At 38.9% G+C, this 20,835-nt stretch overlaps 1 long non-coding RNA gene across 1 annotated transcript in view; it reads left to right on the top strand.

The window, feature by feature from the left end:
* Positions 1–16,382, top strand: part of LOC131410482 (uncharacterized) — a 75,766-nt gene extending 59,384 nt beyond the window's left edge. Inside the window, exons 2-3 of the long non-coding RNA XR_009221260.1 lie at positions 14,644–14,770; positions 15,823–16,382. This is a non-coding gene — a long non-coding RNA (uncharacterized LOC131410482). The remainder of the gene's footprint in view (positions 1–14,643; positions 14,771–15,822) is intronic.
* Positions 16,383–20,835: the final 4,453 nt, after the last annotated feature.

Genomic DNA, 20,835 nt, shown 5'->3' with positions numbered 1-20,835 from the left:
CAAGTTCCAATCGTTCTTTGGTGATGTATAGGAATACAATTAACTTATTTTGTGTGTTGATTCTGTATTCTTGCTATACTCATTTATTAGTATTATAATAAACATAAATAAAAAATATAATAAATTTTTTTGGTAGATTTTTGGTGGTTTCCTATGTAGGCAATCATGTTATTTGCAAATGAAGATAGTTTTTTTTTTTTTTTTTTTCATTTCGGTCTATATACCTTCCATTACTTTATCTTGCTTCATTGTACTATCTAGGAATTCCAAAATAATGTTGAATACTAGCGGTGAGGGAGGACACTCTTACCTTGTTCCTGACATTAGGAGGAAAACATACTTCTTTGCAATTAGGTACAACATTAGATTTTTTGTGTGTGATTTTTTTTTTCAAGGTGAAGAAGTTCACATATATACCTAGTTTGCTGAAAGGTTTTTTTTTTACTGTGATTGGGTGTTGAATTTCATCAAATTTTGGGAGGTATCAATAATATCATCATATCATTTTTTTGCTTTAATTTTTATCATATAATTTTTGTTGTTGATATAGGGGATTACATCGATTAATTTTCCCCCAAGATTTATTGAAGTATAATTGACAAATAAAATTGTATATATTTAAAATATTTAATGTGATGATTTGATATACACATACGTTGTGAAATGAATACCTCAATCAAATTAATTAACACATCCATCACCTCACATAGTTACATGCTCTACATTAGATCCTCAGAACTTAACTAAAATTTTCTATCCTTTGACCAACATCTCCCCATTTTCCCCACTCCCCAGCCCCTACCCCACTCAACTACGATTCAACCACCATTCAACCACAAACTCTGTTTTTATGAGTTCAACTTCTTTTTTTTTAAGATTCCACATATAAGTGATGCCATACAGTATTTGTCCTTCTCTGTCTGACTAATTTCAGTTAGCATAATGTCTTCTAGTTTTATTCATGTTGTTGAAAATTACAGGATTTTCTTCTTTTTTATAACTGAATAGTATTCTGTTAATTTGATTAAGATATATGTATATATCTCTCTCACATTTTCTTTGTCTATTCATACATAGACAGACACTTAGGTTTTTTCCGTATCTTGGCCATCTTGAATAATGTTGCAAAGAACATGGGAGTGCAGCTATGAGACACTGAGTTTTCTTCCTTTAGATATATACTCAGAAAGTAGGATTGCTGGATCATATGGTAGTTCTACTTTAAATTTTTTGAGGAACCTCCCTACTGTTTTCCATTTAGGCTGTACCAATTTACACTCCCACCAGCAGTGTCCAAGCGTTCCCCTTTCTCCACATTCTTGTTAACATTTATTACCTCTTTTCTTTTTGATAATTGCCATTCTAATAGATGTGAGGTGAGGTCTCATTGTGCCTTTGATTTGCATTTCCCCAAGGATTATTGATGCTGAGCACCTTTTCGTGTACTTGTTAGATATTTGTATATCTTATTTGGAAAATGTCTATTCAGATTCTCTGCCCATTTTTTAAATTGGATTATCTGTGTTTTGTTGTTGTTATTAAATTGTAAGAGCTCCTTATATATTTTATATTTTATACCTTATCAGATACATGGTTTGCAAATATTTTTTCCCATTCCGTAAGTTGCCTTGTTATTTTGTTGACTATTTCTTTTGTTGTGCAGAAGGTTTTTAGTTTGATTTAGTCCCACTGGTTTATTTTTGCTTTTGTTCCCCAGGCTTTTGGTGTCACATCCAAAAAATCATTGCCAAGACCAATGTCAAGGAGCTTTCTCCCTATGTTTTCTTTAGCGGTTTTATGCTTTCAGGACTTACCTTTAAGTCTTTAATTTTTTTGAAGTTAATTTCTGTGAGAAGTGTAAGATAGGGGTCCAATTCTATTTTTTTGCATGTGAATATCTGGTTTTCCCAGCACTATTTATTAAAGAGACTATCCTTTCCTCATTGTGTATTCTTGGTGCCCTCATCAAAAATTAGTTGACTATATATGCTTAGAGTCATTTCTCGGCTCTCCATTCTGTCCCATTTGTCTGTGTGTCTGATTTTATGCCAGTACTATGCAGTGCTGATTACTGTAGTTTTATAATATAGTTTGAAATCAGAAAGTGTAGTGTTTCCATATTTGTTCTTCTTTCTCAAGACTGCTTTGGCTATTTTGGGTCTTTTGTGATTCCATGTGAATTTTAGGATTGCTTTTTCTATTTCTGTGAAAAACTGCCATTGGGATTTTGATAAAGATCGTACCGAATCTGTCAACCCCCTTGGGCAGTATAGAGTTTTTAACAATATTAATTCTTCCACTCCAAGGACATGGGATATCTTTTCAGTTATTTGTGTCTTTCAATTTCTTTCAGCAACGTCTTATAGTTTTCAGTGTACAAGTCTTTCTTCTCCATGGTTAAATTTATTCCTAAGTATTCTATTTTTTTGGTGCTATTGTAATTGGGATTGCTTTTTAAATTTCTCTTTCAGAGAGTTTGTTGTTAGTGATAGAAGTGTAACTGATTTTTGTGTGTTGATTTTGTATCCTACAATTTATAGCTTCATTTATTATTTCTAACAAATTTTTGGTGAAATATTTGGGGTTTTCTGTATATAAGATCATGCCAGCTGAAAATGAAGATGATTTTACTTCTTTCTTTACAATTTCAAGGAATTTGTTTCTTTTTATTGTCTAATTGCTCTGGCTAGGACTTCCAGTACTCTACTGAATAGAAGTAGCAAGGGCGAGAATCTTTGTCTTGTTCTTGATCTTAAATGAAAAGCTTTTAACTTTTCACCATTGAGTATGATGTTAGCTTTTGGCTTGTCATATACAGCTTTCATTATGTTGAAGAATATTTCTTCTATATCTGTTTTGTTGAGAGTTTTAATCAGGTTGAATTTTGTCAAATGCTTTTTCTGCCTCTATTGAGATGATCATATGATTTTTATCCTTTATTCTGTTAATGTGGTATATCGCATTTATTGATTTGCATATATTGAACCATTCTTGCATCCCAGGGATAAATCCCACTTGATCACGGTGTATAATTCTTCTTCTTTTTTTTTTTTGGTGAGGAAGATCAGCCTTGAGCTAACATCCGTGCCAATCCTCCTCTTTTTGCTGAGGAAGACTGGCCCTGGGCTAACATCTGTGCCCATCTTTCTCCACTTTATATGGGACGCTGCCACAGCATGGCTTGACAAGCAATGCCTTGGTGCACGCCCAGGATCCAAACCTGGGCCGCCAGCAGCAGAGAATGAGCACTTAACTGCTATGCCACGGGCCTGGCCCCTATAATTATTTTAATGCGCTGTTCAATTCAGTTTGCTTGTATTTTGTTGAGAATTTTTTGCTTCTGTGTTCATCAAAAATATTGGCATGTAATTTTCTTTTCTTTTAGTGTCCTTGAATGGCTTTAGTATCAGGGTAATGATGGCCCTGTAAAATGAGTATGAAAGTGTTTCTTCCTCTTCATAGAGTTGGAGAAGAATTGGAGAAGAGTTGCCACTAATTCTTTAAATATTTGGTAGAATTCCCCCATGAAGCCATCTGGTCCTGGGCTTTTCTTTTCAGGAGATTTTTGATTACTGATTCAATTTCCTATTAGTAATAGGTCTAGTCAGATTTTCTTTTTCTTCATGTTTCAATATTGGTATGTTGTATGTTTCTAGAAATTTATCCATTTCTTTTAGGTTATCTAATTTGTTGGTGTATACCAACAAAGTACTTACTCATAATCCGTTGTAATTCTGTAGTATCGGTTGTAATGTGTCCTCGTTCATTTCTGATTATTTCTATTATGAATCTTCCTTCTTTTTGGTTTCTAACCTTCTAGTTAGAAGCTTGTCAATTCTGGGCTGGCCCCGTGGCTTAGCGGTTAAGTGCACGCCCTCCGCTACTGGCGGCCCGGGTTCAGATCCCGGGTGCGCACTGACGCACCGCTTCTCCGGCCATGCTGAGGCCGCGTCCCACATACAGCAACTAGAAGGATGTGCAACTATGACATACAACTATCTACTGGGGCTTTGGGGGAAAAATAAATTAAAAAAAATTAAAAAAAAGAAAAGAAGCTTGTCAATTCTGTTTATCTTTTCAAAAACTGCTCTTAGTTTCATTGATCTTTTCTACTGTGTTTCTAGTCTTTATTTCATTTATTTCTGCTCTGATCTTTCCTTCCTTCTGCTAACTTTGGGCTTAGTATATTCTTCCTTTTTTAGTTCCTTGAGGTGGAAAGTTAGGTTGTTTCTTGAGATCTCTCTTGTTTCTTAATGTAGGCACTTATTGCTATAAAATTCCTTCTTAGAACTGCTTTTGTTTCATCTCATAAGTTTTGGTATATTATGTTTCCATTCTTGCTTGTCTCAAGACATTTTGTGATTTCCCTTTTGATTTCTTCTTTGAACCATTGGTTGTTCAGGAGTGTGTTGTTTAATTTCCACGTATTTGTGAATATTCCAGCTTTCCTCCTCTTATTGATTTAACATCATTGTGATCAGATAAGATATAATATGATCTCAATCTTCTTAAATTTTTAAGACTTGTTTTTAATCTAGCATATGGTTGTTTTGTAATGTAGCATTTGGTCTATTCTGGAGAATGTTCTGTGTGCACTTGAGAAGAATGTCTATTCTGCTGCTGTTATGTGGAATGTTCTATGTCTGTTCAGTGTGTTCAAGTACAGTATTTCCTCATTGATATCTTGTCTGGGTGATCTGTCAGTTGTTAAAATTGGGGTGGTGATTCCCTACTATTATTGTGTTGCTGTCTATTTCTACCTTCAAATTGTTAATATTTGCTTAGTATTTAAGAGAACCTAAATGGTTCTCTGATATTGGGTGCATATATACTTACCATTGGTATATCTTCTTGAAGAGTTGATGCTTTTACCATTGTACAATGACTTTCTCTGTCTCTTGTTGCAGTTTGTGACTTGCAGCCTATTTTGTCTGACATAAGTATAGCTGCTCTTGCTCTCTTTTGGTTTCCATTTTCATGGAATATCTTTTTGAATCCCTTCACTTTAAGCATGTGTGTACTTGTAGCTGAAGTGAGTTTCTTGTAGGCAGCATGTAGTTGAGTCTTTTTTTTTAATCCATTCGGCATCTTCTTGTCTTTTGATTGGATAATTCAATCCATTTACATTTAGATTAATTATTGCTGAGTAAGGACTTACTATTCTCATTTTATCAATTCTTTTCTGACTCTTTTATAGTTGCTTTGTTCCTTTCTTTCTCTTGCCATCTTCCTTTGTGATTTGATGATTTTCAGTAGTGGTATGTTTTGATTTCTTTTTCTTTATCTTTTGTGTGTTTGTGATAGGTTTTTGCTTCACAGTTACGATGAGGCTAGCATAATATATCTTAGTATAAAATAGTCATAACAGCCTATTTTAAAATGATAACAACTTAACTTCAATTGTATACAATAACAGTACCCTTTTACTGCATCCTCCCACATTTTATGTTTTTGATCTCACAATTTACATCTTTTTATATTGTGCATCCATTAGCAAACTATTGTAGCTATATTATATTTAATACTTTTGTTTTTTAATCTTTAAACTGGAGTTAATTGATATACACACCACCATTAAAATATCAGAGTATTCTGAATTTGACCACACAATTACTTGCCAATGAGTTTTAAACTTTAATGTTTTCATGTTACTAATTAGTGTCTTTTCATTTTAGCTTGAAGAGCTCCCTTTAGCATTTCTGGTAAGGCAGCTCTAGTGATGATAAATTTCCTCAGCTTTTGTTTGTCTGGGAAAGTCTATATCTCTTCATTTCTGAAGGACAGCTTTGCTGGGTAAAGTATTCTTGGTTGGCAGTTTTTATCTTTCAGCACTTTGAATATATCATCTCACTCTCTCCTCGCCTGCAAGGTTTCTGCTGAGAAATCCACTGATAGCTTTACAGAGGTTCTGGTGTATTAGATTAATTTTTTTCTCTTGCTGCTGTCAAGATTTTCTCTTTGTCTTTGATTTTTACAGTTTGATTGTGATGTGTCTCAGTAATGTCTTCTTTGGGTTGAATCTGTATGGGGATCATAAGCTTCATGTACCTGGATCTCCATGTCTCCTCCAGATTTAGGAAGTTCATCCATTATTTCTTTAAATAAATTTCTGCCCCTTTCTTCTCCCCTTTCCCTCTGGGACTCTTATAATTCAAATATTCTTTCATTTGATGGTATCTCATAATTCACTTAGGCATTCTTCAGTCTTTTTTTTTTCTCCTTTAACTGGATAATTTCAAACAACTTGTCTTAAGAGTTTCCAGATTCTTTCTTCTGCTTGATAAAGTCTGTTGCCAAGGGTCTCTATTGCATTACCACTTCATTCATTGTATTCTTTAGCTCCTGAATCATTGATTGGTTCTTTTTTATGATTTCTATTTCTCTGTTGAACTTCTCATTTCTTCATTAATTGTTTTTTATTTTGTTGAGTTGTCTATCTGTGTTCTTTTGTAGCTTTCTGAAAATAATTATTTTGAATTCTTTGGCAATTTGTAGATCTCTTTTTCTTTGTGGTTGGCTACTGGAAAATTATTGTGTTCCTTTGGTGTGTCTTGTTTCTTTGATTTTTCATGTCTCTTGTAGCTTTGCATTGAGTCCCATGCATGTGATGGAACAGTCAACACTTCGTCTTTACAGTCTTTCCAGTCTTTGAAAGGGAAAGGCCTTTACCTATGGGTGGGTACAAGGGTGATGGCTGGGTAGGGTGTGATGGTCATAGCACTAAGAAGGCCCAGCAGCATAATCTCCATGCAGTTACGTCAGTTGAGTTCAGCTTTGCCAAAGATTGAGGGGATCCTCAATGCCCAAGTCTGCATGGTGTTGGTGAGTATTGTCGGCATCTTTGGTGGCAAAGGCTCACTTGATCTCTTGAAGGAATCACTCGATCAAGGAATTGCTTGATCTCTTTTTCTTCCGTGGGGGATATTGTGGCCTAGGGGATCTTTTCTGGCACCTGATCCAGCTTGTGGGTGCCCTTATGCTGATGGTGGCATTGGTACCTGAAATGGGGGGATCTGGGGCACTGGTTAGCCTGAAGCAATAGTGGCTCCATTCTCTGAGTCATGGGTGCTTGGAGCAGCCATGGAGGCAGGGACTGGAGTGTGAGCACTTTGTGGAGTGATGGCAGCTCCAGGGTCTGAAGCACTGTCTAGTCCTCATTGGTGGTGGCTCTGGTGTGTGTGATGAGGGTACAGCCAAGGGCCCTGGTCCAGAGTGTGGGTGCACATGGAGAGACAGCAGTTTGTGGTCTGGGATGCTGGTTAGACCACAGCAGTGGTGGCTCTGGTACCTGAGATGCAGGTGTATGTGGGACAGCCACAGAGCCACAGAGCTGCCACAGAGCCAGGATCTGGAGTGTGGGCTGTTGATTACCTCAATGGCAAAAGCTGCTGTGTCATCTGCAGAGAAAGCTGCTGCGGTCCACAATGATGAATACTACAGGTCCTCTACTGTGAAAGCTGTGGTGAATCTGTGGTTGTCCTGTGGGCTGTTGAGGTCCTCAGTGGCAAAGGCTGCCGGGGTCCTCTGTAGTGTATCCCACTGGAAGACCACAATGGCACTGACTACATGACTGATACTCGTGGCCCCTATGCTTCTTCTCTGTTCCTAAACATCATCTTCAGACATCTCAGTGATGTCAATTTCCCCAGCAATCTTTTCTTTGTGGTTATTCTCTGGTTTTTGTTCCCTGTGTTGCTGTAGGTTCTTGAGCCTTCCCAGGGCTATTTTCATTTGTAGATAGCTGTCTAATTGTTTTTGTGTGTATGTGGGGGAGATGAAGGCTGATATCTCCTACTCTGTCATCTTGCTGATGTCACTCAGCTTACATTGATTGATTTTTGAATGTTGCATCAGTCCTCAATTGCTATAATATGCGTCACTTGGTTGTAGAGTGTAATTCTTTCTTTACATTGTTGAATTCAACTTGCTAATATTTTGTTGAGGATTCTTACATGTGAGATATAGGACTGTAGTTTTCTTTTCTTGTATGTTATCTGATTTTGGCTTTAAAGTAATGTCGGCCTCAGAGAATAAGTAGGAAATGTTTCCTCTGCTTCTATTTTTTGCAGGTGATTGTGTAAATTTGGTATTATTTCTTACTTAAATATTTGGAAGACTTCACCAGTAAAACCATCTTAGCCTAGTAATTTCTTTTTGGACAATGATTAATTATTAATTCAATTTCTTTAATAGATAAAGGTCTATTCAGCTTACTTTCCTTGTGTGCATTTTAGTTGTTGTATCTTTCAAGAAATTCTTTCATTTTATTTAAGTTATAAAATTTGAGGGAATAGAGTTATCCATAGCTTTCTTTTATTGTTCTTTTAATGTCCATGCAATCAGTTATGATGATCCCTTTTAATTTCTGATGCTGTAATTTGCAACTTCTTTCTCTTTTCTCTTCTTTAGCCTGACAAGAGGTTTATCACCTTTATTGATTTATTCAAATAAACATTTTGTGGATGTTTTTCTATTGTCTGATTTTCAATTTCATTGATTTCTACTCTAAGTTTTATCTTTTATTTTCTTCTGCTTGCATTAGGCTTAAATTGCTCTTCTTTCTCTAGTTTCCTAAGGTGGAAGCTTATGTTGTTGATTTTAGGTTATTCGTCTTTTCTAATATATGCATTTATCGTTTTAAATCTAATTTCCTTACAAGCTTTCACAAAATTTTGGAGTTGTTTTTCATTTTTATTTAGTTCAAAATCTTTTTAAAATTTTTGAGAATTCTTCTTTTACTTATGTGTTATTAAAAAGTATGTTTAAATTTCAAATATTTGGGGATTTTTCCATCCATCTTTCTGTTATTGGTTTCTAGTTTAATTCCACTGTGGTCTGAGAACACATTTTGTATGATTTCTATTTTTTTTAATTTAAGGCGTGTTTTATGGCCCAGATCTTGGTGAATGTTCTGCTTGGGCTTGAGAAGAATGTGTGTTCTGCCATTGTTGGATGAAGTATTCTGTAAATGTCAATTAGATCCAGTTGATTGATGGTGCCATTCAGTTCAACTGTATCATTCCTGATTTTCTGCCTGCATTGTCTATCAATTACCGTAAGAGGAATGTTGAGCTCTCTAACTATAATAGTTGAACTGTCCATTTCTCCTTCAGATTTGTCAGTTTTTACTTCATGTATTTTGATGCTTTTTATTTTTTAGGTCCATATACATTTAGGATTGTTATATCTTTTTCATGAATTAAACCCTTTATCATTATGTAATATCCTTCTTTATCCCTGATGATATTCCTTGCTCTGAAGTTTGTTTTGTCTGAAACTAATAAAGCTACTCCAATTTTCTTTCCATTAATGTTAACATGGTATATTTTTCACGGTTGCTTTACTTTTATCCTATCTGAATCTTTATTTTTAAAATGGACTCCTTGTAGACAACTTATACTTGAGTCTTGATTTTTTATCCACTCTGATAATCTTTGTCTTTCGTTGATTATTTACATTATTCACATTTAAAATGATTATTGATATAGTTGGATTAATATCTACATATGTATATTTTCCACTGATTGCATTTCTTCTTTGTCTTATTTTTCTCCTTTTCTCTGTCTTCTCTTATTTTAATTTAGCATTTTTTATAAACCCATTTTATCTCTTCTCTTACCACGGCACACATTATTTTAAAAAGTGGTCACCCTAGAATTCACAATATATGTTTTGAACTAATAAAGGTCCACTCTTAAATAGCAATGTGGCACTTCACATGTGGTGGAGATAACTTATAGCAGGGTGTTCTTTATTCTTCCCTCTCACCTTTTCGGATATTGCTGTCACTCATTTTGCTTACCCATACGCTATAATCACACAATACATTGTTACTATTACTGCTTTAAAGAAACAGTTACCTTTTGGAGCAATTAAGAACTAAAAAAATAGGGGCCGGCCTGGTGGCACAAGCGGTTAAGTGCGTGCGTTCAGCTGCGGCAGCCCGGGGTTCGCAGGTTCCAGTCCCAGGTGTGCACCGAGTCACCGCTTGTCAGGCCATGCTGTGGTGGAGTCCCATATAAAGTGGAGGAAGATGGGCATGGATGTTAGCCCAGGGGCAGTCTTCCTCAGCAAAAAGAGGAGGATTGGCGGATGTTAGCTCAGGGCTGATCTTTCTCACCAAAAAAAAAAAAAAAGAATTAAAACAATAAAATATTTTATACTCATTTATTCATTTTATGATGATCTTCCTTACTTTATGTATATCCTAGTATCTGATTTACATAATTTCTTTCCACACTTCTTGCAGGGCAGATCTGATGCTGATGAATTCTCTCAGGTTTTTTTGCTTGTTTTTTCCTTTGAGAAAATATTTCTGTTGCACATCTAAACAATATTTTGCTGAATATAGAATTCTAGGCTGCTGGTTTTTTCTTTCCATACTTCAGATATTTCATTCCACTCTCTCCTTGCTTGCATGGTTTCTGGTGAGAAGTCCACTCTAATCCTTATTCTGTTCCTCTGTATAATCCCCTCCATTCTCTGACACTTTGGGCTTTTTTTTTTTTTTTTTGGTCTTTGGTTTTCTTCAGTTTTAATGTAATATGTGTGGGTGTATCTGGGGGAAAGCAGTATTTATCCTGCTTGGTGTTTTCTGAGCTTCCTAACTCTACAGTGCTTTGGTGTTTTTTTACATTTTGGAAAGTTCTTGGCCATCATCACTTCAAATATTTCTTCTGCTCCATTCGCTTATTCTTATTTTTTGATGTACTATTTACTTATATATTACATCTTTTGATATTTTCTCACATTTCCTGAATGATTTGTTCTGTTTTATTGTTATTATTAATCTTTTTTTCTTTTATTGTTCTCATTTCCTTTGCACTTTAGTTTGGTAAGTTTCTGTTGTTTTGTCTTCAGGCTCGTTGACTCTTTCCTTGGCTGCATCAAGTTTACTGTTGAACCCATAAAAGCATTCTTCATTGTATATTGTTATAATATTTTTGATTTCTAGTATTTCCCTTTGGTTTTTCCTCAGTATTTTTATTTTTTACTTACATTGCTCATATCTTGTGCACATTGTCTACTTTTTCCATTAAAGGCGTTAACAAATTAATCTATTTCTTTTTGTTGTTGTTGTTGCAGGTGAAGGTTTGCCCTAACATCTGTTGCCAATCTTCCTCCTTTTTTCTTCCTTCCCTCCCTCCCCTAAAGCTCCAGTACATGGTTGTTTATAGTTGTGTGTTCTTCTGGTTCTTTTATGCAAGCCACCACCACAGCATGGCTACTGACAGATGAGTGGTATAGTTCCATGCCTGGGAAACGAACCCAGGCCACTGAAACAGAGGCGCCGAACTTTAACAACTAGGCCAGCAGGGCTGGCTCTTAATCTAGTTCTTTTACGTTCTCTCCTAATTCCAACAGCTGTGTCATATCCAAGTCTGATTCTGATATCGCTTTATCTCTTCGAACTATGTTTTTTCCTGGCTTTTGGCATGCTTTTTAATTTTTTGCTGAAAGCCAGCCGTTTCAAATCTGACACTAGGAACTGAAGTAAATAGGCCTTTGGTGTGAGGATTTGTGTTACTCTGGTTAGTAGTTGGGCTGTGTTTAATGGTTGCTGATGCTGTAGGCGCCAGGGGCTTCAGATTCCTCTCATGTCCTTGTTTGTGTCTCGTCTTGACTCTAGGGCACCCCTATGTGTTCCTCCTCAGAGAAAGTGTGTGTCTTGTAACTTTTTCAATTTTAATTTACTGCTATTATATTATATTGAGGTCTTTTTGGTGTAGCCAGCCCTGGTGGTCTAGTGGTTAAGATTTGGTGCTCTCATTTCCACGGCCTGGGTTCATTTGCTGGTCAGGGAACCATACCACCTGTCTGTGGGTTGTCAGACTGTGGCAGCTCCATGTTGCTGGGATGCTGAAAGCTGTGCCACTGGTATTTCAAATACCAGCAGGGTCATCCATGGTGGACAGGGTTCAGCAGAGCTTCCAGACTAGACAGACTAGGAAGGAGGACCAGGCCACCCACTTCCAAGCAAAATGACCACAAAAACCCTGTGAGTAGCAGCGGAGGATTGTCTGATATAGCGTGGGAAGATGTGAGGATGGTACAAAAAGACTGGGCAGAGTTCTGCTCTGCTGTTCACAGGGTGCCAGCAGTCGGAATTGACTCAATGGCACTAACAACAACAAGTTATTGGTATAATGGTAAAGTGTGGGTTAGGAACAGCATTCCACAATTTTCTCATTAAATCTTACTGTTTTTCCGGGACATGACCTTCAAAAATATTTCTCCATTGATCTAGCCTTTTGTTTTCCTGTCCCCTGTTCCGTTCTCTGACTGCAGCATTCATCATCTAGTTCCTTGAAGCCCTGACCCCTTTTGATTATTTTTTCCCCTTAGATGAGACATGAAATGTGGAGGGGTCTGGGGTGGGGGTAATTCCCTTTTCCCACCTGGGATAAGTCTCTGGCAAAGTGCTTCACCTTGGAGGCCAGGCCTTTGTTATGGAGAAGTTTCTGGGCTTATTTCACTAAGGTTATTTTTCCTTTCCCTCTGTTAGAGCACTGAGGGTATCTTTCTAGATCTTCACCATGAGAATCTAGTGGGTGTCCTGGAGATAAAGCCCATAAAATTCTGAGGTCCCCTAAGACTGTGGCTCTTAAAAGTTTTTCGATCTTAGGCCTCCAGCAATTTGTTAAAATTTGCGTTTATGTGTTTCTACTAGGCTTTGGTTCCAGCAGCTTCCGCTTGAGGCAAGTAGATCTCAGCTGTCTCACTCTAAGTAGCAGTTTCTCCAGAGTCTGAGGCGGCAGTTTGCCCTGCAACCTGTTTTCTGATACGTCTCAGCACAGGTGGTGATTTTCAGTTTGTCCTGCTTTCTTTTATAGTAAGGATGGGAATAGTTATCCAAGCTCTTTGCATATTATAACTGCAAAGGAGACTTTTGAATTTACTTTGAAGTTTAGATGTGGCTTCTGTCCTTCTGCTTGAAAGGCATCCCTCTCAAGCGCCCTAGTCTGTTCATAGTTTTTTTTTCCTTTTTTACCGTTTCATTCACCGTGCATCAGCCTGTGGACTTTTACTGTTCCAATACAGCGGCAAGAAAGGGAGGAAAATGGAGTGGAATGATCAGAAGTAGTGCTAATATCAGGAAATAACCTTAAAAGTTGTCATTTAAAAACAATATATATTTAAGTGTTGTGTATTAATATTTTGGTGACTGAATCCCACCTTACCTCTTGCTAAATCCCTTCCTTACCGTTAGGTTCCCTGTCAAGGGTGATATAATGATGGCATTAAACTACTGGTTTTTATCAATATCTGGGCAAATGTTTGTCACCTCGAAAACAGGCTCCAGTGAAAGTTAAACTGGAGAAGATGATTTCAGCCAACCTCCACCTTCTTCACATGTGTGGGGCTGAAACATCAGGTGAGAGACAGAGCTAAGGTCTTGTGCTGAATGTCCTGAAATGTGTTTATGGATGTCATTCTGAGATTCTGGACTCCCGAGCATCAGGGGAATGCAGTCCAAACCATCTCCTCAGCTGACCTCATCACTCATGTACAACAAATAACTTGGGTGCAGTGATGGAAAGAGCATCAACTTTGGCGTCAGATAGGCCAGGGTTCAGGTGACAGTACTGTCACTTGAGAGGTATGGCAGCACTGCTCAGACCTCCATGCAAGGAGTGCAGCTAGCTGACAGACCACCACGGTTAGAAATTTCAGGATCCAATCTCAGCTTCTGAGCTGAGTCTGATCTTCCTGGGCAGCTCCAGCCAACGACTAAGCATGACTGATGTACCAGAGTCTTGCCATTCTCATCTAATACAGGCCTCCTCTATCAAGCGATCTTTGCTCTGGAGATATCAGTTGGACTGGCTGACACGGTCAGATATCACTGAGATGTGAGGCTCACCTTGCCCAATCCTGATGTCTCACCCTCTTTTTTATTCTCAAATGTTGACTTCTCCTTCCCCAACCTCTTACACTCCTAACTCTTTCTCAATGTTTGCCAGAGAACCCTCCTGAAACTTTGTATGACCTTGGACAATTTATATAACGTTATAACTATATATTGAAAAAGGGATAATGATTATTTCAAAAGCTTATTGTGAAAAGAAATTAGATGTAAGAAATATATTAATGGATCTCTGGTTCCATTCCTGTAACTCTTTTACTTATATGGCACCTGACAAGAATAATGCACTTTCCCCCATATACAGTCTGCATCACATACTGACATTTTGGTTAACTATGGACTGCATATATGACAGTGGTCCCATAAGATTAGTACCATACAGCCTAGGTGTGTAGTAGGCTATACCATCTAGCTTTGTGTAAGTACAGTCTATGATGTTTGCACAACAATGAAATCGCCTAACAACACATTTATCAGAGCGTATCCCCATTGATAAGGGAGGCATGACTGTGTATTTACACTGTGCACATTTTCTATATGGTAGGATGAATGTTCAAGCTGAATTGAAGTGAAAGTGGGAGGTAAGAGAGCAGGCAGATCAGAAGGTGGAAATGGAAGGATGGAAAAAAAAAGACAACCAGTTTTGCAGATTAAATTTACCACTAAAATTTACTTACTAATGATTATCATATCTGGTTATGTAGGAGGACTATATGCTTGTCTTGCCTTGCCTTGTAAGTATCATATGATAGAATAATTTACTTTTGCTTCTTTAGACATTCATTGTTGAGAGGGCTGGAAATGGAAGTGGCTGGAGACCCTGGAATTCAAGACCAACACAAATGCATGAAGTCTGTGGTCTGCAGAAAGTTCTCGGGTTGGGATGATGAAATCAAGGGGCAGGTGCGTATCTTACATATCACAACCACAACTGTCTCAAAAAACTGTTGTTGAGATACTCTAAATTCATGAAAAGTCCTTCATAGAAATTACTTTTTGTACTTTTATAAGAGTCTTGCAAATTAGATATTATCTTCTCCATTTTTTAGAGGAGGAAAATAAGGCCAAGCCCCTTTCCCAAAGTCACACAAGAGAGGTGATGGGCTATCAAGTCAACAGCATCTGCACCATCACCTTTATTTCAACGTGTTTCCATGAGCAAAACTGTTCTCCTCAAGCAGAGCAGACTGTCCAATGTCTGCTTAGAAGCATTCACTTGTAACAGAGTGGAGGAAGTGTTTTCCTTTGAGTTAAGATTATTTACCAAGTAGAGAAACCATGAACTTCTCCCCTCGGAGAAGCTGGCAAGTGCATGTGGATAAGCCTCAGACTAGGATCTCAAGAACATTGATCAATAAATGCAGTTCCAATCACCCCATTTCACAGCCAATGGTGGGGAATCTGACAGCCGCAGCTCCTGGTGCCTATGCACTGCCAGTTCCCTTCCTGCTCATGGAGATTCTCCACACTGACATTTAGCTCTTTTAAGCCTTATTCTAAGAAAGAGTTTTTCATAAGGTAAGCTTATTGCCTAGTTAGCAAAACAATTATATATAGCAAGGCAAATCCCAGTAACTAGCCTACAGTCTGCAGCACTCAAATGCTTCTTTAAAGAATGAATAAAGCATTTAATATCAAGAGACATCTATTTCCTACACAGCTTCCTTAAAAAAGCAAGTGGGTAGTAGTTAGGATAAGGCTTTCAATGAAGATTAAGCAAAATAATTATTATTTACTTATTAAATGCCTACTCTGATGTCCTTCAACTATGACATTTACACAATCTCATTTAACCCCTGCAATCATCTTGAAAGCTGATTTTTATTTAATGAGAAAGAAAAGGGATACTCAGATAGATCACACACCCAAGGTGACCTGCAACTAAATGGTACTGGAAGGATTTGAATCCAGGACTGAACAATTTCAAACTCAAAGCATGTTTTCTATCACACCAGTGGTTTCCAGGGGTGGCCCCTGGACCAACAGCATCAGCATCACCTGGGAAACTCTTAGAAATGAAAATGCTTGTGTCCCAACCCAAACCTACTGAAGCAGAGACTCTGGACATGCGGCCCAGCACCTTGCCTGGACAGCCTACAGGAGATCCTGGTGTGGCTCACGTGGGAGAGCATTGGACTAGATGATCCCACCTGCTCAGTTGTCATTCGCTGGCCTTTCATCATGTGGTTCTTTGCTCTTATCCCTGAATTTGCGTGCACTATTCACATGCATTGTACTGATCACAAATATGTTCTCTTGGCTTCAAGAAGTTATTAGAGCATTTCTGAAATGGAAATGTTTTTCTCACATAAAAATTGAATTAGGTGGCACACTTTTTTCTGGGGATACTATGTATCTTGGAAAACAACAATTTTTAAGTAAGGACATTCCTGGTCACAAAGACAACTGCTACTCTCTACAGTTTTATCACAAATCTTAATAGAGTTTTGTTTTACTTGCCAAATTATTTCAGTATGAAAAATGATCCTACAATTAAACGTTAAACAGTGATGTATTGTGCAACATTTCCTAATAAAGATAAGAATGATTAACTAAGTAAACAAGTCACTGAGGTGGGATTTGTTCACCATCATCGCGAATGATACGTTTGCTTATCAATGTGACCTGAAGGTGGCCCACGTTCTGTGGGCAGCCTCTATTTTCTCCCATCCACAATGAGGTTAGAGTCACCACCTTATTGTACCCGTCATTGACGACAACAAAAGCAACACAGCAGCAGAAACTCTGACTGCAACTCCAGAAGCAGTGGTATGCCATGTGCAAGGGTAGTCTTGCAGCACGCACAGAAAAACTGAATTGTGTTCTTGCAACCCACCAGTCCCAGGTCTGCTGTTTCCCGGGGATTCTCCATGTACTCTGCTCTGCTGTGCTGGCTCCAGCCTCCTCCCTCTCTGATCTCTCCCCTCTGTCTCTTCCTCCTTGTTCCTCTGCAAACAATCTTCCTTGAGATCCATTTTCCCAAGACACGGAGCTGATCATAAGTAGTTTTTTTCTTTCTATTACACATATTTAAAAAAGAAGAAAAAGATCTAATTTTTGAAACCACTCATTTTTTTTTTAATTCTAAGACAACTCCACAGAAGAGCATGGAGACTTCATAGAAGTTGCTCAGTAATGGCAGGGAGAGGCAATAGAAGAGGTGCTGCCACCACTGAGAATTCTGTTGTCCAGACGTATCAGCTGGGGCCGTTCTGAGCAGTGCTGCTGTCCCCGTGACATGACAAAGGCCTACCCTTTAGATAGAACCAAGCAGGAGATGATGCATCCTTTTGTATAGGAATTTAGACTTAAACTTCTGGTTTCTCCTCAGCTCTCTGCTAGCTCCCTGTTATCTTTCCCTGGGGGAGGAATGAGCTTCATGACAAAAAAGACCTTCTCCACCTGTAATGACCCTTGTCTAATTTGGTGCTGATTATTACTAAATCTGTTTAAGAAGCTCAGTGTGGTTATACATTTTATTGAACAGATTTTTATACTTTCTTTTGTCCTTAAGGAAAGAGTCACTGCAGCTTTAGGAAAGGAAAACGTTTAACAAGCGAGAGGAGCATTTGGAACAACATGAAAATCACAATGCTGGTCTTATGAGCATCGCAGCACAGAGGTCTCTGAAGCGCAGAGTCTGGTGATGAAGATGAGGCAGCTGAGTGGGACCCAGGACCCAACGCACGCCCGTCTGGTTCCTAGTGCTTCTCTCCTCCTGTCTGGTCTCTGCAACAAGCAGTATAGGACACTGGTTAGGACCAGGCATTCTGGAACTGGACAGTTTGGGATTAAAATCCTGGCTCTGTCACTTAGTAGCTGCACAACCTTGGAGAAGATATTTAATTTGTCTGCACCTCAGTTTCCTCATTGATTAGATGGGGGATAATAAAACTACCTATGTCATAGGTGTCTGGTTATCTATTACTGTATAATAAATTACCAAATGTAGTGGTTTAAAACAGCAGAAATCACGTTGTCTCTCATGGTTTCTGCGGGTCATCAATTCAGAAGGGCTCTGCTGGACAGCTCTGCTCAGGGTCTCTGCTGGGGTTGTGGTGCTCAGACAGTGGCTGGAACTGGAACTGGGTGGGTAGGTGAAGCAATGGGGGATGGCTGGACATGTCTCTCCTCATGGAGCCTCAGGGCTTCCTCATGTTGTCCCTCCAAGTGGGCTAGTTTGGGCTTCCTCACAGCATGGCAATCTCAGGGTGGTTGGGCTGCTTACATGACAGCTAAGGCTTTGAGGAGTATTGTAGCTAAGTGGAACCTGTGTCATCTTCTTTGAACTAGCTTCAGAAGTTGCTTGGTATCACTTCCACCCTACTCTGTTGGTCGAATAGTCACAAAGTCCCGCTTTCAAGGAGAAACCACCTCTCCCCAGGAGGAGCATCAAAGTCTCATGCTGTGATTTTCTATACGATGGGTGGCAATGTTGTGGTCATCTCTGTAAAGCACAACCTGCCATGACAGGGGTAGCATGGGGTGTAAACGTGTTAGTTCATGTACACTGGTCAGACTGTGCTAGCCCTGACAAAGCACGAGCCTTACAAAGACGTGCAGCCAAATCTCCAAAACAAGGTTTATGATGAAGAATCCACTCCCTGCACCTGGAGAGAGGCTCTCAGGAGCACGCACTGCCAGCTCAGCATGAGAGAGGTTGTGCCCATTTATAGATCTCCATGCTCGGGCCTGGTGCACCACCCCCTGTATGAGGAGTAGACTAGACAAGGACATCTGCTAAATGGCTAGAAAGTGGTTCCTTGTGCTATTTGTGCCAACCCATATTGACTGCTTCTGCTTGTATAAGAGTTAAAACATGATTGAAATTCTAGAGACACAGTCTCAGAGGTTGCTTTGGTCTCCACGTGCTCGTGTTGGCTGGGACCAGAACTTGCCCAGAGTTGCTGCGCGTGGTCGTCCTCTGCATGGCCTTTGAGTCAGATAGATGGAATCAGTCTGAGGATTGCTGATCAAAGGCCATGGGACCAAAGAAAACAGGGAGGAGGAGATGGGAGCCCATCACCACTGGAGGCTCCGTGCATAGGACTCCCACTCTCACCTTCTGTCCTTGTCCCTACCTCCCTTGTGCTTGCCTTTGGACTTTGGCCATTGCTCCTGGCTTGGTACCACCTGGATGCCCCAGGGCCTTTGTGACCCCTCCATCCATACTCTATATCCTGTCCCCAAGTCCTCCTAGGTCTACTTCCACATCTGTCTCACATCTTTCTCTGCTCCATCCCCACTGTTTCTGCCTTCTCATCTCTCTTCAGCTCTATCTCACATCTTGTCCCTTCTTCTAACTGGTCCCACCTTCATGTTGGTCTCTCTACCCCATTCTCTGCCCTCTGACTCACCAAAGGGTTTCAAATACATGTTTCATCACTACAAGAAATACTATTATTATATAATAGATCTCTTTTTAAGGATGAGAAAATAGGCTATGAAAAACCTTAAGAAATTGAGAGTAATGATTTTAAGTGTATGCTTTGATTTTTATGCTGTTTCGATTTAGCACCTACCATGAAATATAAGATAGTGTTGCTCTCCCATTCTCTCGGCTTCCCTGCCTGCAGCTCAGGATATTATTCAGTTACTATTTTCATATTGTCGATGTTTACAATGGTCCCAGGCGAGGACACTACTCTGACTTCCCTATGACTAAGGTTTTCAACTGACTGCCTTTCACTACTGGTAGGATTGTTTTGTTTGTTTGTTTGTTTCAAATTGAGCTTAAGGGTGTTGTATTTCTTGAGCTCTATCACCTTTGAGGCTATCTGCCTGGAGCTGTAATACTGGAATGAAATCTTTGTTTGGTACCGTATTCTTGGTCATCCTTTACTTCCCTCAGAATATTTAGAACTAATTTCATGTCCTTGTGACATTGAATGGTGCCCAAGAGAAATCTGATGCTCTGTCCATTCCCTCCCCAATGTCCCTTCATGGGTGACCCACTTGAGGTTGATTCATTTACCTATTTTCCTGAAATATGGTATGCACTTCTGATCTTGAGAATTAGAAAACTTTCCTCTCCACGGAAGATTTTCCTTCTGTATAAGAATGTGTGTTTTGTTCCATTGGTTGGAGGATCCTTTTCAGGGACCTAGTTTTCCTTAGATTTTATCATCTTTTTCTCTCTTCCATATCATCATCTTCTCTCTAATTGCTTCATTTATTTTAAATCAAGGCTTTTTGCTTGTAATTCAGTTGCCAGTGGTGACTATTTGTTGTTTATAATATTTCACTGGGTCTGAGATAATATGATCATGGTTTTGTTTTGGTTCCTGATTTAACTTAGTTCTGCAGTCCTTCTTTGGGTCTCACTCTATGGTTTTATTACGTCTTCTTTGAGCTTTTGAATTCATGCTCTTATTAACCTATTCTACACTACAGAGTAAAGAAATGTTGGTAAATTTTCCTGTATTTCTCTGCTTAGATTTTTTTGTTTCTTTCACATGTCTTTGCCATGGTACATGTATTTATATTCTTTTTTCTTTTTTCTTTTTTATTTATTTTTTTTGCTGCAACTTGTCAGGTTGCTTGTCTTCCTCCTACTCAGGCTGGGGTAGTGCTACCACGTGTCTGTGGTGTAGTGTGGGTGGTTCGTTCCCTCTCACCGCACAGCATCTGAGGCCAGCTTCTTTCCTCTCCCTAGTACCATTGGAGGCAGGTCTTGGGCAGTCTGAATTCTGACATGTCTTGGGAGCCTGAGACGCTGGTGAAGAATGGAGGAATCTAGGCTCCCCCTGTAGACAGCCTTAGTTGGATGGCCTAGGCATAGCTCTTCTCCGAGTTTTTGTAATGTCCCACACCAGGATTCTTCAGCCCCCAGGCTGAGGTGTAAATCACATTCCCATGAGGGAGTACTCTTGGACTTTGGATCTTCCCACTGACTCAATGAGAACACTGAAGCCTCGGTGTCAAAAGATAGAATCAGCACTGTTCTGTACCGTTCCCGTTCTCACTCA

This window comes from Diceros bicornis, chromosome 10, assembly GCF_020826845.1.
Source record: "Diceros bicornis minor isolate mBicDic1 chromosome 10, mDicBic1.mat.cur, whole genome shotgun sequence".
NCBI classification, from domain to species: Eukaryota; Metazoa; Chordata; class Mammalia; order Perissodactyla; family Rhinocerotidae; genus Diceros; species Diceros bicornis.
This window is presented reverse-complemented; position numbering and strand designations above follow the sequence as displayed.